Below are 15,115 nucleotides of genomic sequence, written 5' to 3' on the forward strand. Positions count from 1 at the left end.
AGGTGCTGGTATGTGAGTTGCTGTTAGTAACGTCTCCATTGGCACAGACAGCCCCATGGCATACAAAATTTCCCACACTGGCTACAGCAACAGCTACCAGCGCACGTTATTGAGCCACTGCTGCTGCTGATGCTACATCTAACATAGCTGTACTCTGCATATCATGGTGTCCAGTCTAGGTGAACACAGGTACACATTGAAACCATTTTATACGTCTGAACTACACTGCCATATTGGTGTACTAAATTTGCATATTCTATGGAGCTCATTTGTATAACAGTTCATATTTTTATCTTATTATGTGCTCATTTGCATGTGTTGCATCACCTAATTTTAAGCATTGCACTTTGGTACAAACAGTGTGTTTGTATCACCCACATCCTCTGCATAGCCACTGCTGGCACTGTTTGATACTGTACATTCATAGGAGTCATAGGGGTTTCAAGGGTACTTTAATGACTATGTTCACCTTGCCAGTACCCAGCCTCAGGCTTTACCTCCTTTCAGAAAAAGGGAGAAGCCAGTTACCCCCAGGGTAAATATGAGAGTACCTATCCAGTCATATAGGTTTAGTGTGAAGGAAGATATTATATTGCATCGCTTAACCTGTTGAGGAAGCTTGTGCTGTGCAAAAGGGAGGTGCTAGGTGATGACTTTATCTTTCTGCTGTGTTCTGTATATCTGTTGATGTAGGTTCAGATATCTGGTTCAAGCGTCAGCTGCTCTGTTTGACTTATTGAGACATAGGAGGTCAAGGGTCTCCATACCACTAATGGCACAGTATCCCTCAGGAATCTATAGGACACTGAGCACAAGGACAGGGCTTCCAGCCTGTCCTGGTAACTAAGGTTCTTAAAATTAGAAATATTTTTGGTTAGAAACCTGTACGACTTTTTGAGTTTATTGATATGTTGAGTAAGATACATCCCAAATGGAGTATTATATGCTATAATGGGTCTAAGCAGTGCTGAATATAGCCTAACGATAACATGTTTGGATCTAGGAAAATACATTTGGCTATTAGTTGTATTAAGAAGAAGGAGATCCTAACAAAAGCTGCCATGTGATTATCAAAGATGAGGAAAATATCACTCCAAGTGTCCAGATCCCCAGCTATCTTTTTGTTTAGTAAGTGAGTCTTATTTATACTATATATTAGGGTAACTGCTGTTTTCTTTAAGAAACAATAGCTCATTATCAGTGCAACATGTATTAACTATTGTAAGGTCTTTGTGAAGGCTACATATGTCTGAGGGTTTTTTTGACAATTACATCCAATTTGTAGTCATCTGCAAATTTAGTTAAACAGATGTCTTGGTTATTGGTTTTGAGATTAGAGAAGGAGATGCTGAATAGGACAGGAACCAGTATAGACCCTGGGGACTCCACTGGTTGCTTAAGCACTATCTGAAGAGACACTTGTCACTCAAAATATGTGGGTACTTTCTTCAAGCTAATAGGCTATCCATCTTACCTTATAAGGGTGATGCTTTCTTTACTATTTTGACATGAAGTGTTTTATCTAATGCTTTGAACAGCATGACCACTGTTGACGACTTGGGGTCTATGCTCAGACATCAAATGGGCTAACCATCGAACTACTGAACATCGAACAATAAGCATCGAAAGTTCACTTATCAAACTTTCAATTCATCGACAGGGTAAGTAACTACTTGTCCAATACTTCCCATCTCACATGCAGAGGTGTTTCAAACCCACCAAGGTAGGGGGCTTCATCTCCCCACACCACCCGTTTGCCCCCACACCCCCCTTATTATATATTGCAATTCCAAGACTGCACTACAGTGGAGAAAATGGGTTTGAAACACTTCTGTGTGTGAGATGGGAAGTGTTGGACAAGTAGTTACTTACCCTGTTGATGAAATGAAAGTTTGCTGAGTGAACTTTTGATGCTTATTGCTCAATGTTCAGCCGTTCTATGGTTTTCCCATTTGATGGATGACAATAGACATGACAACTTATGCTACCCTCAGAAAAAAGTTAATAATATTTAACAGGCATGGTCTCCCCTAAACAAAATAACCCATCTAGGAATCCCTGCCTATATCTTTTCCCCAAGGTGATTTTAGCGACTCTGCTGGACACCCATCATTCCTACCCTTATCAGACTCAAACCCATTCATTTCCCAAAGGTGCGAAGTCCTCTGATCTGCTAGGGTGACACCTGTCTGGAGAGCCTTCATTTGGGCAGACGCCTGGGAATTGGTCTTTTTGCCAACATGCCAGCAATGATATCTTTTGTATAAGTACTGAATCCTGCATATAGACAAGGGAATGGGGTATACTCATCACTGTGGGATTCACAATACACCTCCCCACTGATTACACGCACCCTTTCACTCAGTAATAATAACTACTTTGAGGTGGAGGCTTGATGAGCTGAAAGCCAACCTTAAGGATGCCTAATGAAGTGCGGGTCTGCTATGCTCGATTTTTGGTTTTACACACCCTGCTCTAACCACCCCCACCCACTCAAGATAGGCCTGTCCATCCTTCCTAATAGTATCAGCAAACATTTGAGCCACTAATTGAATGCAGGTTGCCTGGACCATAGTCAGGACTTTATCCCTCTATGCCATGGAACTGGCACAAACTCTGCCTATATCTCTATCCAGAAACTAGTATTTGGCTGTTTGGCAAGGGAGCTCAAACCTCTGCTGCAGGGGGTAACATGAAGCAAGACTTTATTATTTCTTTACAGGTACACACAAGCATTTGGTAAGAGAAGTACTTTAATTCTTAAGTACTTAGTGTTCCTTAGATATGGGTGTAGCTGTACTATTAAAATCCATGCTAAATGTCACCTTAGACTCCATTCAATCACCCCTGATCAATAAAGCTGAAATACTTTCCACCAAGTTCCAAATCAACAAAAACAAATGCATAAATATTGTATGTTTGTACATTCCCCCAGGGAATAATACTAACACACTAGAGGATACCCTCCACTGGTTATCTGATAATTATCCGCAGGAAACCATAGCACTCAGAGATGTTAATATTGACTGGAACACCTGCTCCTCACAATTTCCTACCACCCATGTAAACCTGTATGGGTTCACACAGGTCATATCCACCCCCACCAGGTTAGGTAAACGTAATCAAAAGGAAAGTACACTTAACTGGATATTAGTCAACAGCCACCCCCAAATGTACACATCAGGAACAATCCCTGATGACCTCAGTGATCACTTTCTCACCTTTATCTGTAAACACAAATCTTATAACCCCCACCAGCCCACCCACAGAACTGTAAGAAATAATAGAAACTTTAACCTCAAAAAATTTCAGGATGAACTTAAATCATGCAACTGGTCTGTCCTAAAACAACTGCCATTAGACGAAGTGATTGCCTACTTTAACAATAAATTCCTCTTCATCCTTGATTCTTATACATCTGCTCGCTCCACTAGGATTAACACTAAAGTTGCCCCATGGCTATCTAAAGAAACCAAATCAAAAATTATAATCAGGAATAAAGCATGGGCTACCTGGCATGCCACAAAAACTCCTATAGATCAATTTAAATTTTGGCAATTAAGAAATGAGACTAAAAGATCCATCTTACTGGACAAAAAAAAAATATTACTTTAATCTCCAGCAAAACAACCAAAATACTCCTCAAAAATTCTGGGCAGGCATAAACAGACTATTACACCCAGGACAATCCACTACTCCACCTCCCTCAGCCTCTACTGATAAACTACGAGAGTATGTTGCGAACACCTTTAATAGTTTCTTTATGGAAACTATCCAAGCCCTAGCTAGCCAGCTACCCTTAAACTCCACTAACACTCAGGATATCAATCTCAGTACCCAGTCCTCATTCAGCTTCCAACCTGTCTCCACATCTTTCATTCGTAATCTGATCAAAAAACTAAAACCTACCACCCTAGCCAATGACCTTCTCCCCACTGAATATTTACAAAAAGCAGCAGATTCTATAGCATTCCCCATTTCCGTTCTAATTAATCGATACATATCTGAAGCCAAAGTCCCCTACATCTGGAAAATATCTCTGTCATACCTCTCCATAAAGGTGGGAGCTCTATCAAATTTTCTAACTATAGACCCATAGCCATTTTGTCGCCACTGGCAAAAATCATGGAAAAGTGCGTCCACAAACAACTTCTGTACTTCTTAACCCAGAACAATCTACTGGCTAAATCTCAGCATGGCTTTAGACCACATCACAGTACCACCACAGCTCTCCTCTCCTTCACTTATGATATAAACCATAACAGAAACAATAACAAGCTATCCTCAGCCCTTTTTTTGGATCTCTCTAAAGCTTTCGATATGGTTAACCACCATCTACTTATCCACACCCTGACAAAAATGTCTCTAGGTCATCACTCCATTCAATGGTTCCAATCCTATCTCCACAATAGACGACAAGCCATACTATGGCAGAAGACTCTATCCAGCCTTTTACCCAACACCCTAGGTGTCCCCCAGGGGTCTATTCTGGGACCACTGCTGTTTTCCATATTTATTAATGATCTCCACACTGTCATCCCAAATGCTAACTGCATTCAGTATGCAGACGACTCCACGTTGATCTGCTCTGGTGCCACCCAGGCTGAGCTGCAGTTAAATACTCAGTGTACCTTCAACCTAGGTGGCAATTGGCTTGCTGACCGATGTCTTATTCTAAATCCCAGTAAAACATAGCTATTACTTTTCTCCTCCACCCAAAAATCCCTGGTGATGTCTTTCTCCATTAAGTCTAGCAATGGCACCATAATCTCCCTAGATGAGCACACAAAACTCCTTGGGGTAATTGTTGACAAGAACCTCAAATGTGATGCTCACGTTAATAAAAATGATAAACTCCATTAATAAAAAACTGGGCTCACTATATAGAATAAAACCATTCCAACCCCCACCTGCTAGGACTGCCATCGCCCACTCCCATTTGCTCTCCACCCTCTTCTATGCTTCCCCTATACTTGCCAACCTAAATAAAACTGAACTCAACAGACTATCTGCCTGTTACAATAGCATAGCTAGATTTGCCACTGGTCTGCCCTACAGAACACATCACTGCATAAACTTAAAAAATCTAGATTGGCTAGAGCTAAGTAGGCCGATTCAGTATAACCAACTTATTGTGGCTCACAAAGTACTTAACCAACCTGAAAATACACCTGATTTAAAAAAACATCATCTGTCCTCACACCGACCTCAGACCACTTCGTTCATCCAATGGACTTGTAGTACAAACTACCAAATCCAACAACTCTGCCGGGACTCCATGTATGCCAACTCTGTAGGCAAAATGTGGAAATTGCTACCTGCTGACATTACAATATGCACTACTCCATCTCAAGTCAGGAAAGCCCTCAAGCAGTACTTCAAGACTCAATGGCTATGCCCTTGCGCTAAGCCTGACTAAATATTTGGTAACACTGGGGTACTAGTAGTATATTGTTAATGTATGTCTACTGAATTGTAATTTAGTTAACCAGATGAAATGCATGTTAAATTAAATAACCTACACTCCGAGTGGCTAATAGACTGTCCCCCGGATTCATGAAGCTCGGCGTAAGGCCGGTGTAAGGCTTGCGCTGGCCGTGCAGCGTATAAATGGTGTAGCAGCACCACATGCATAGTAATGAGTGTGCGCTGCAACCACAACCACGTGCATAGGGCACGTGCGCGAGTCCAGGGAGCCTAACTAGGTTGCGCTCGGAGGCGTGGCCAAGTCGGCTGTCGATGAGCAACCTAAAGTGCTGAATCTTACAGCCCACCTGCAATAGTAACCGCACCTATCAGTGTCCGTGGATAATGAAACGTATGCAAAGTATGCAACACATTACCCGTCCACACAAAATGGAGAACCAAACATAAATGCACGAAATACAAAATGTTCCCATTCATGGAACAAATGATACTTAAAATACTGTGTCCGTTACGTAGTGCACTGTCAGCAGTCATACCCAGTGGAGGTGTACTGCATCATGTCAGCGCGCTGCAAATACACACGACTAGCCCCATGGGCATGGTCACCAGCAGTCCCACAGTGGTAGTGATAGTACACAGCTGGGCAATCGTGGCCATATAACAACCATAAAGAAACTAGACATCCCAAATCGCATCCCAAACACACACAAACATATGTATAGTAAAATGTGCTATACACAGCAACGTAACCGTCACATACACATAGGATGGCATATGCCGAATCGGAATATCCAGAAGCAGAACCCATGCATGCAAATGTAATAAACAACAACCCCTTTATAGCACGTAACCCGCACCTATGTCTGAATGTCCACCTAATCCAGCTAGCAGCCTTGCGCAGCTGTACACCTACACAGAGCGGGTATACCCCATATGTAGTAGGAAGTATTGTCCTAGGCAGTGACAGTCTTGCAAATATGTACCCCACATATGTCAACATCCCATCCCAGGTACTGAAATCCAAATGGCTGCATGTGAATGTGTCGGCAGAATGTGTACATCCCATGTGTGGTTACTGACCTGTCGAAACCCCATAGGTGTTCACACGCCATGGTGTCCATAACTGTACACATCTGGACAAAGCATTATGTGTAGCCACGGTACTATTGAGTAGCTATACAGACATGCAAAACATAATACACAGGGTGGAACAGCTGTCCACCATGCAGGTCACCCCAGCAGGGTTGCCACATGTACAGATTGTCAAGGTGGGACATCACTTGTAGATATGTGTGGATTTGCATGGGAAAACACCCACGGCCAGTGCAAAGGATAGAATAACACGTATATGCCAGAATGAAAGGTTATTGCATAGCATGTGAATAGCTTAAGCTATCCAATATAATAGTCATGTGTACCAGATACAAAATGCCTGTAACATGCAAGTAGTAACGAAGGTAAGAAATATACTACTGTGTGAATATCACAGGACATATGACACGTGTCAAGTGTTGACGCAGGACACAAATGTCCAAAATGGGGCCTCCCCCACAAAGAGGAACAAGTGCTAACCCTACCCCCCACTGAAGTATCGCCAGTACAAATACAACCCAATCACACACCAACACCACCGTCCAACCTATGACAGCAACAAAAGCTGGACAAAGACTAACACGATGCGTGCACAAATAGGGACACATGTAATCAGTGCTCTCACAACCTTCTACAGGTCACTGAATAGTATGTACATACGCATGAAATGCTGTGAAGGATGTGTGGTAGTCCCCAGTACACATATATACTGTAACCAACCGTCACATATGTTCACTGTAACACAGCATACCTGCAGGTAATACATAGTTCAGTCATGTGCTACATAAATATCCACGTATGAATGACTACAGGGAATAGTCAAATGTGAATGGGAAAAATGCACAACATGGAATATGTATGATAACCAGCACCACCCACATCATTATATGCCAACAGCATAAGCTATTGTCAGTTGTCCAAACACCTGTGTCTGTAAACACAGATTGAATATTATAGCAATAACCCACACCTGGGTGTGGGTAATGCTGGATTTACCCACGGTTGGCGTGGTTTGGTCCCGAAGCCCGGACCAAACAAAGCCAACCGTGGTAAATACAGCATTACCCACACCCAGAAGTGGGTTATTGCTATTATACCATGACATTATTTAAGAAAAGAAACTATTAATTTTCTTAAATAATGGCATAGTATAATGCCTGTTTGCTGCCCTTCCGCAGATGTCTGGCATCCGCGGCAGTTCTGATGTACTGCGCGCCTGCGCAGTACATCAGAGCTGTGGGCAAAAGCAACGGAGAAAGCAAGATCTCCGTTGCTTTTTTTAGTGTTTCGCTATGTTAAATGGGTTTAACATAGCAAGACAGCTTTAAAATAAGCAACGGAGATGTCCGTTGCTTATTTTAAAACTGTCTCACTATGTTAAACCCATTTAACATAGCGAAACACTAAAAAAAAGCAACGGAGATCTTGCTTTCTCCGTTGCTTTCTTTTAAAACCTGTCTCGCTATGTTAAATGTGTTTAGCATAGCGAGACAGCTTTAAAATAAGCAACGGAGATCTCCGTTGCTTATTTTAAAGCTGTCTCACTATGTTAAACCCATCTAACATAGCGAGACAGGTTTTAAAAACCGAGTTATACTAATGGAAAAAAGTCCGGGCGACCGGACCTTTTTCCATTAGTATAACTCAATTTACAACGGGCACGCTGGCCAATCAGCATGCACAGTTTAGAATAATAATGGGGGATCATGGTATAATAAACATGGACAAACCGTGCCCATGTGCCTCGTCTGACATTCGTACATGGTCAGGGCAGTTCTGTACACTAGGTGGACAAGACCAAACCCAGAGCACCACAGGAACACCCTGACAATTAAAGACCTGTATGTGTCAGGACTATAAGCCTTTGTGTTCTGAATATCCCTGCGGTTACGCCATATGCAGCCTGGGTCCAGAGCATTAGGGAATAGGGAATGTGTAACATGTAGTACCACACTTTTCCCAGCAGGAGAATGGATGCCTGTGACGTAAGTGAGTGCGGGTGGGGGGATATGTTAATGTAGCTATGTACCATGGGTATGCATATAAATGAGACAGAACACCAAACGTGTAGTGGTCACAGCAACCGGCCAATGTGAATGCAGTCCCGTTTGAATTACGAGTATAGAACATATAAATGTGAACGTGTAATTAATGCGTCTGTGCTGTAAAGACAGTTAGATATGTAAAGGTGAAAGTGTATTTTGCATACGTCCGTTAACCGGATCAGAGATATGTTACTGGTACTGTCACAACTAATACAGGCCACGTAAGCACAAAGACTCAGTAAACATATGTAACCCAGAATACAGATATGCATGTGCGCCTGCGCGTAACCCACAATAAGGAAATGCAAGTGCGCCTGTGCGTGTGTGATCCGCTCACAGCAGAGTAAATTAATGCTGTTTCCCCCACGTTAGTTATACATGTCTCAAAACTGTCAGCCTCTGAAAGTATGGAACTGGACAATGCCATGCAAAGTACTGGTACAAATAGTGAGAAACACAAGATATGTGCTAAAACAAACATAGAAAGTGGATAGAATAACGGGTGTGTTAGTAGCAGGGATTGACGAAGGGTATGCATTCGTAACCTGAACTACTTGTCAGAAGGTGCCACCATAAGTCTCAAATGAAATGCCAGCAAATTGCCAGATAGACACAGGTTAATGTAAAACACACCTAAGATAAAGGGTCAACCATCCGTACACTCTGCCAGTATCTGTACAGTGGAAAGGTATGGTATGGTGATAGATGTGTGTACACAGGTAATCCACAGACATTAACAAAGCAAGGTATGAAACGAGGAGTTTACATGTATATATGTACACACAACAGACCTATGTCCCGTATATATGACACATGGATATAAATATGCCAAGTAATAGCTAATATGGGTAGACAAACAGACATCCACAAATGGGGAATATACAGCAGCAGTCAAAATCATTGGCCAGAAAGTGACAGTCCAGCAAGTTCTACACTTTAAACATGCATATTGGTGCCCATTGTAGGACTCCAAAAATTTATACATTCGCAGTACCTGCTGTGATTGGCCTTAAAAGACGTGACAGCCATAATCTGAATCAGCTGTATATGCACTAGAATCAGGTGCAAGGGTGATGACACATGTGTCCATGAAATGCATGACGTATGAACTGATATCCCTAGAGTGGGGAGTGCATATAAGTGCGTCCACATCTCAATACCACACACATTAACCATGTGTAATGTGTAACATAGAGGGTTGTCAGGCATGGGAACCTGGGTATGCAGAAATGGGCCTAGGTGTTGTTTGGCAGAGAATTCGTAGGCCCACCCCGTGGGAGGGATGTGGGTATAGCACATGCCTTTATTCTCAATAATGGTGCAAAGTATCCACTGGATAATGCGGAAAGCAATTTGGAAATATGTACAGCCCTATATCAGTGTCCTGTAGGCGATTCCCATGGATGGACATGCGTACGACCAAGATGGTACCCATAACTGGAAAACTGTCAGAATAACACAGCTGCAGTAAGGCATAGTATGGGAAATACAGATAGGGACTATATTATAAATACCCCATACAAAGTCAGACCGTTGTGCGAATACTGGCGTAGCCATGAATACGGATGTTATGAGTGTTACTAATCATGCAATGGAAATATCAGTCACTATCACCTACCGCACAGTCCGTAATGCCTAGACAGCAATCAGCTAGAAAGGCACATCACTATGTGAAATGTAACAAGGGCAAAGGTCAAATGTCAGGGCGTGTACACATAATGACAGCAGGTCAAGGGTATGAAGGAGCTAACCTGTCCAAAATACATGTACTGAACTGGTGATACTAGGCGGACAGGTGAGAAGAAAGACAGCAGGACAAATGGGCAAACATGTATAAGTCATACCCCGGAAAATGTGAATGACAATGTATGCCCTGCGAAGGTCAATGTGGAAGGTAAGTAGACACAAAGGTAAAGTGTCCCCCAGGGTGTCATGAAGTGTCAACATAACAATTTCCAGACCCCCATAGTCGTACGTGAGCCCCGCCACTGACGGAAAGCGCAAATACGACGCACACATATGGTACATGAAAGAACAATTATGTGGATAAGCAGATGTAGACCTGTGTGAGGAATACAACTGTCTGTGTGGGTGTGTCCTGCAAATACAAAGTAATGGCATGTGGGCTGTCATGCCGCCATACACTGTGTGTATTGTAGTCAGAAAGTTGGTATGTTGTATCAGACACATACTCTGCAACTGTACAGATGTACGCAGACTGTGTAGAGTTATGCCTCATATGTTTGCTGTGTTCCACGTAACAGTAACAGTCTGGCACTCTCATGATAACTGACGACAGGAAACAATGACAAACATGTGATGAAGACACCAAATCAGACAGAAATGCCACACTCATGCATAACATATCATTGTGCTTACTATCAATGTTTGTAAGAGCAACATGTCAATACTGGCCCTGAGTGTCCCACTATCACATAAGGCCTTGTCCAGATATATGCTCCGTGAGGTGGAGTGTTATGAACAGAAACAGATACATGTGTGTGGAAACATTATTATCCACTGCAAGATGATGAAATGTGCTGCAGTAGGAAGTGCAGTACTGTCCGCAGGTATGTGCTGATATGTCAAATTAAACAGCAGTCTACATGAATTACCTATATTGGCGACACCTGTACAGATGATTATAGTGGGACATACACACAACCATGCACACAGCTCAGATAGACATACACACATCATAAACAGGCAATGATACACAAAGTCTATGGCGTGTACGAGTACAGTGACAGTACAGCAAGGATAGCTGTCTGCCAAGATATACAGCAGATGTCTGTAAGGGCATGTAACACCTCCTGGAACACGGACGTTGCATGGACAATGTTTGGATTTGCATCGTACCCCATTGCTATGTGTAAGCTGTGCAAATATGCGATACATGGGACAGACAGCTGTCCATGCAAGAGCAGTGCTATGGGCATAAAATATGTATATATAAATACATCGAGAGAGATATAGACAGACACATGTGGCAAGGCCGGTAGTGGAACCTACACATCACTACCCTATCACACCACAGCATGACGCACGTAGAGAACACGCTACGGAGGTTGCTAACCACAGCAAAAACACAGGCATTCCACTAGGTGCGTCTCAACATCCGCAAACACAGAGATGTCAGCAGGATATATGTGTGTTGCGAAGCGTCTAAAACCATAACCTACAAACCCATGTGGCCAGGAGCATAGACACACACACACATCTGGCAGGCATGGGAATTGACATTACACCTACCTACCCTATCGCACTACAGTATGACACAATTACAGAATGCGCTACTCAGATTACTGAACACAGCACTGTCAGAGGCATACTTCTAGGTGGGTGACATCATCCGCAAAGGAATAGACGCTGATAGCAAATGTATGTGTCATGAGGCGTCTAAAAGCATTACTGTCTCCAGAGGCAGCTGGAAACACACACACACACACACACACTGGGAAGGGCCGGGAGTTGAATCTACACCTACCTACATGAACACACTACAGCATGATGCATTTACAGAATGCACTACCGAGATTACTGAGCACAGCGCTGTCAGTGGCATACTTCTAGGTGGGTGACATCATCCGCAAAGGAATAGACGCTGATAGCAAATGTATGTGTTGTGAGGCGTCTAAAAGCATTACTGTCTCCAGAGGCAGATGGAAACAAACACACACACTTGGAAGGGTTGGGAGTTGAACCTGCACCTACCTACATGAACACACTACAGCATGATGCATTTACAGAATGCGCTACCGAGATTATTGAGCACAGTGCTGTCAGAGGCATACTTCTAGGTGGGTGACATCATCCGCAAAGGAATAGACGCTGATAGCAAATGTATATGTTGTGAGGCATCTAAAAGCATTACTGTCTCCAGAGGCAGCTGGAAACACACACACACAATTGGAAGGGCCGGGAGTTGAACCTACACCTACCTACATGAACACACTACAGCATGATGCATTTACAGAATGCACTACCGAGATTACTGAGCACAGTGCTGTCAGAGGCATACTTCTAGGTGGGTGACATCATCCGCAAAGGAATAGACGTTGATAGCAAATGTATGTGTTGTGAAGCGTCTAAAAGCATTACTGTCTCCAGAGGCAGCTGGAAACACACACACACACACACACTTGGAAGGGCTGGGAGTTGAACCTACATCTACCTACATGAACACACTGCAGCATGATGCATTTACAGAACGCACTACCGAGATTACTGTGCACAGCATTGTCAGAGGCATACTTCTAGGTGGGTGACATCATCCGCAAAGGAATAGACACTGATAGCAAATGTATGTGTTGTGAGGCGTCTAAAAGCATTACTGTTTCCAGAGGCAGCTGGAAGCACACACACACACTTGAAGGGCCGGGAGTTGAACCTACACCTACCTACATGAACACACTACAGCATGATGCATTTACAGAACGCACTACCAAGATTACTGAGCACAGCACTGTCAGAGGCATACTTCTAGGTGGGTGACATCATCCGCAAAGGAATAGACGCTGATAGCAAATGTATGTGCTGTGAGGCATCTAAAAGGATTACTGTCTCCAGAGGCAGCTGGAAACACACACACACACACACACACACACGGGCCGGGAGTTGAACCTACACCTACCTACATGAACACACTACAGCATGATGCATTTACAGAACACGCTACCGAGATTACTGAGCACAACACTGTCAGAGGCATACTTCTAGGTGGGTGACATCATCCACAAAGGAATGGACGCTGATAGCAAATGTATGTGTTGTGAGGCGTCTAAAAGCATTACTGTCACCCAAAGCAGCTAGAAACACACACACACACTTGGAAGGGCCGGGAGTTGAACCTACACCTACCTACATGAACACACTACAGCATGATGCATTTACAGAATGCGCTACCGAGATTACTGAGCACAGCACTGTCAGAGGCATACTTCTAGGTGGGTGACATCATCCGCAAAGGAATAGACGCTGATAGCAAATGTATGTGTTGTGAGGCATCTAAAAGCATTACTGTCACCCAAGGCAGCTGGAAACACACACACACACACCTGGAAGGGCCGGGAGTTGAACCTACACCTACCTACATGAACACACTACAGCATGATGCATTTACAGAACGCGCTACCGAGATTACTGAGCACAGCACTGTCAGAGGCTTACTTCTAGGTGGGTGACATCATCCGCAAAGGAATAGACGCTGATAGCAAATGTATGTGTTGTGAGGCGTCTAAAAGCATTATTGTCTCCAGAGGCAGCTGGAAACACACACACACACACACTTGGAAGTGCAGGGAGTTGAACCTACACCTACCTACATGAACACACTACAGCATGATGCATTTACAGAACGCGCTACCGAGATTACTGAGCACAGCACTGTCAGAGGCATACTTCTAGGTGGGTGATATCATCCGCAAAGGCAAGGATGCCGATAGGGAATGATTACAGAGTGAGCAGTCACACAGCATGTTACTATCCCAAGGTGGACGTACAGTAACACGGCAGTGCTGCACTCGGGAATACTAACTATCTACGGAGCACTACATCACAAAATGGATACGGGATGCACCACAGACAGTACACCCTTTGAGAGCAACCAGTGTGTTTGATGTAGGCATCCATTGTGGCATAGCAACTTTATATAATTCACCTGGATGGCCACCATGGCTATACAGGATGTCAATGGCCATGGCTACACGCCTAGTATCAGACGTCGGTGTCGAATGTACAGTGTGTCCATGAATGGCGTACTGAGCATGCTCACACACTTAGCATTTGCAAAGTGCAAACATGCATACACATGGAGTGTAATCATGAAAGGGCAGAGTGTGGAATGTACTGTGTGTCCACTTACACAACAGCAAACTGGGCATGCTCACACACTTAGCAGTTGCAAAAGGGAAACATGCATGCACATGGGGTATAATCACAGAAGGGCGCAGTGTGCAATGTACTGTGTGTCCATCTACACAACTGCTTACTGGGCATGCTCACACACTTAGCATTTGCTAAGTGCTGTCCAGCATGCAGATGGAGTGTACACACAGAAGGTCACAGTAAGGTAAAACTGTCCACACGAACAGGGTGGTCACACATGCAGTTACTTGTACACACACAGATGACATCACAGGTGTCACGGGTGCAGGTCACACATGTACACACTGCAGTGAACACTGTAGCTGTCATGCCAGCACCATGTCATCGGTGCAGCAGTAAGCCTCATGGTCCAACAACAGCATGTGACATATGTCCACAGGTCTGTATAGCAGTGTACACCAGTTGTGCAGAGTACACATGTACTAACAATGATCCAACATGTGTGATGTAGTCCACTTATATCAGTATACATGGACAGGTCGGTTCCACACATACCACGGCCCTGACACAGCTGTGACACATGACTGCTGCCGTACCACAATGAACAAATGTCTGGATATGTCATACATGTGATTGTCTGGATGTGTGCATGGACTGCACACATGACACATACAAAGCCTGTGATATACCACATGCATAACACTGGCGTACTCAGTGCTACACAC

The sequence above is a fragment of the Protopterus annectens genome, chromosome 3.part0 (genome assembly GCF_019279795.1).
Source record: "Protopterus annectens isolate FY-2018-M chromosome 3.part0, PAN1.0, whole genome shotgun sequence".
Taxonomy (NCBI): domain Eukaryota; kingdom Metazoa; phylum Chordata; order Ceratodontiformes; family Protopteridae; genus Protopterus; species Protopterus annectens.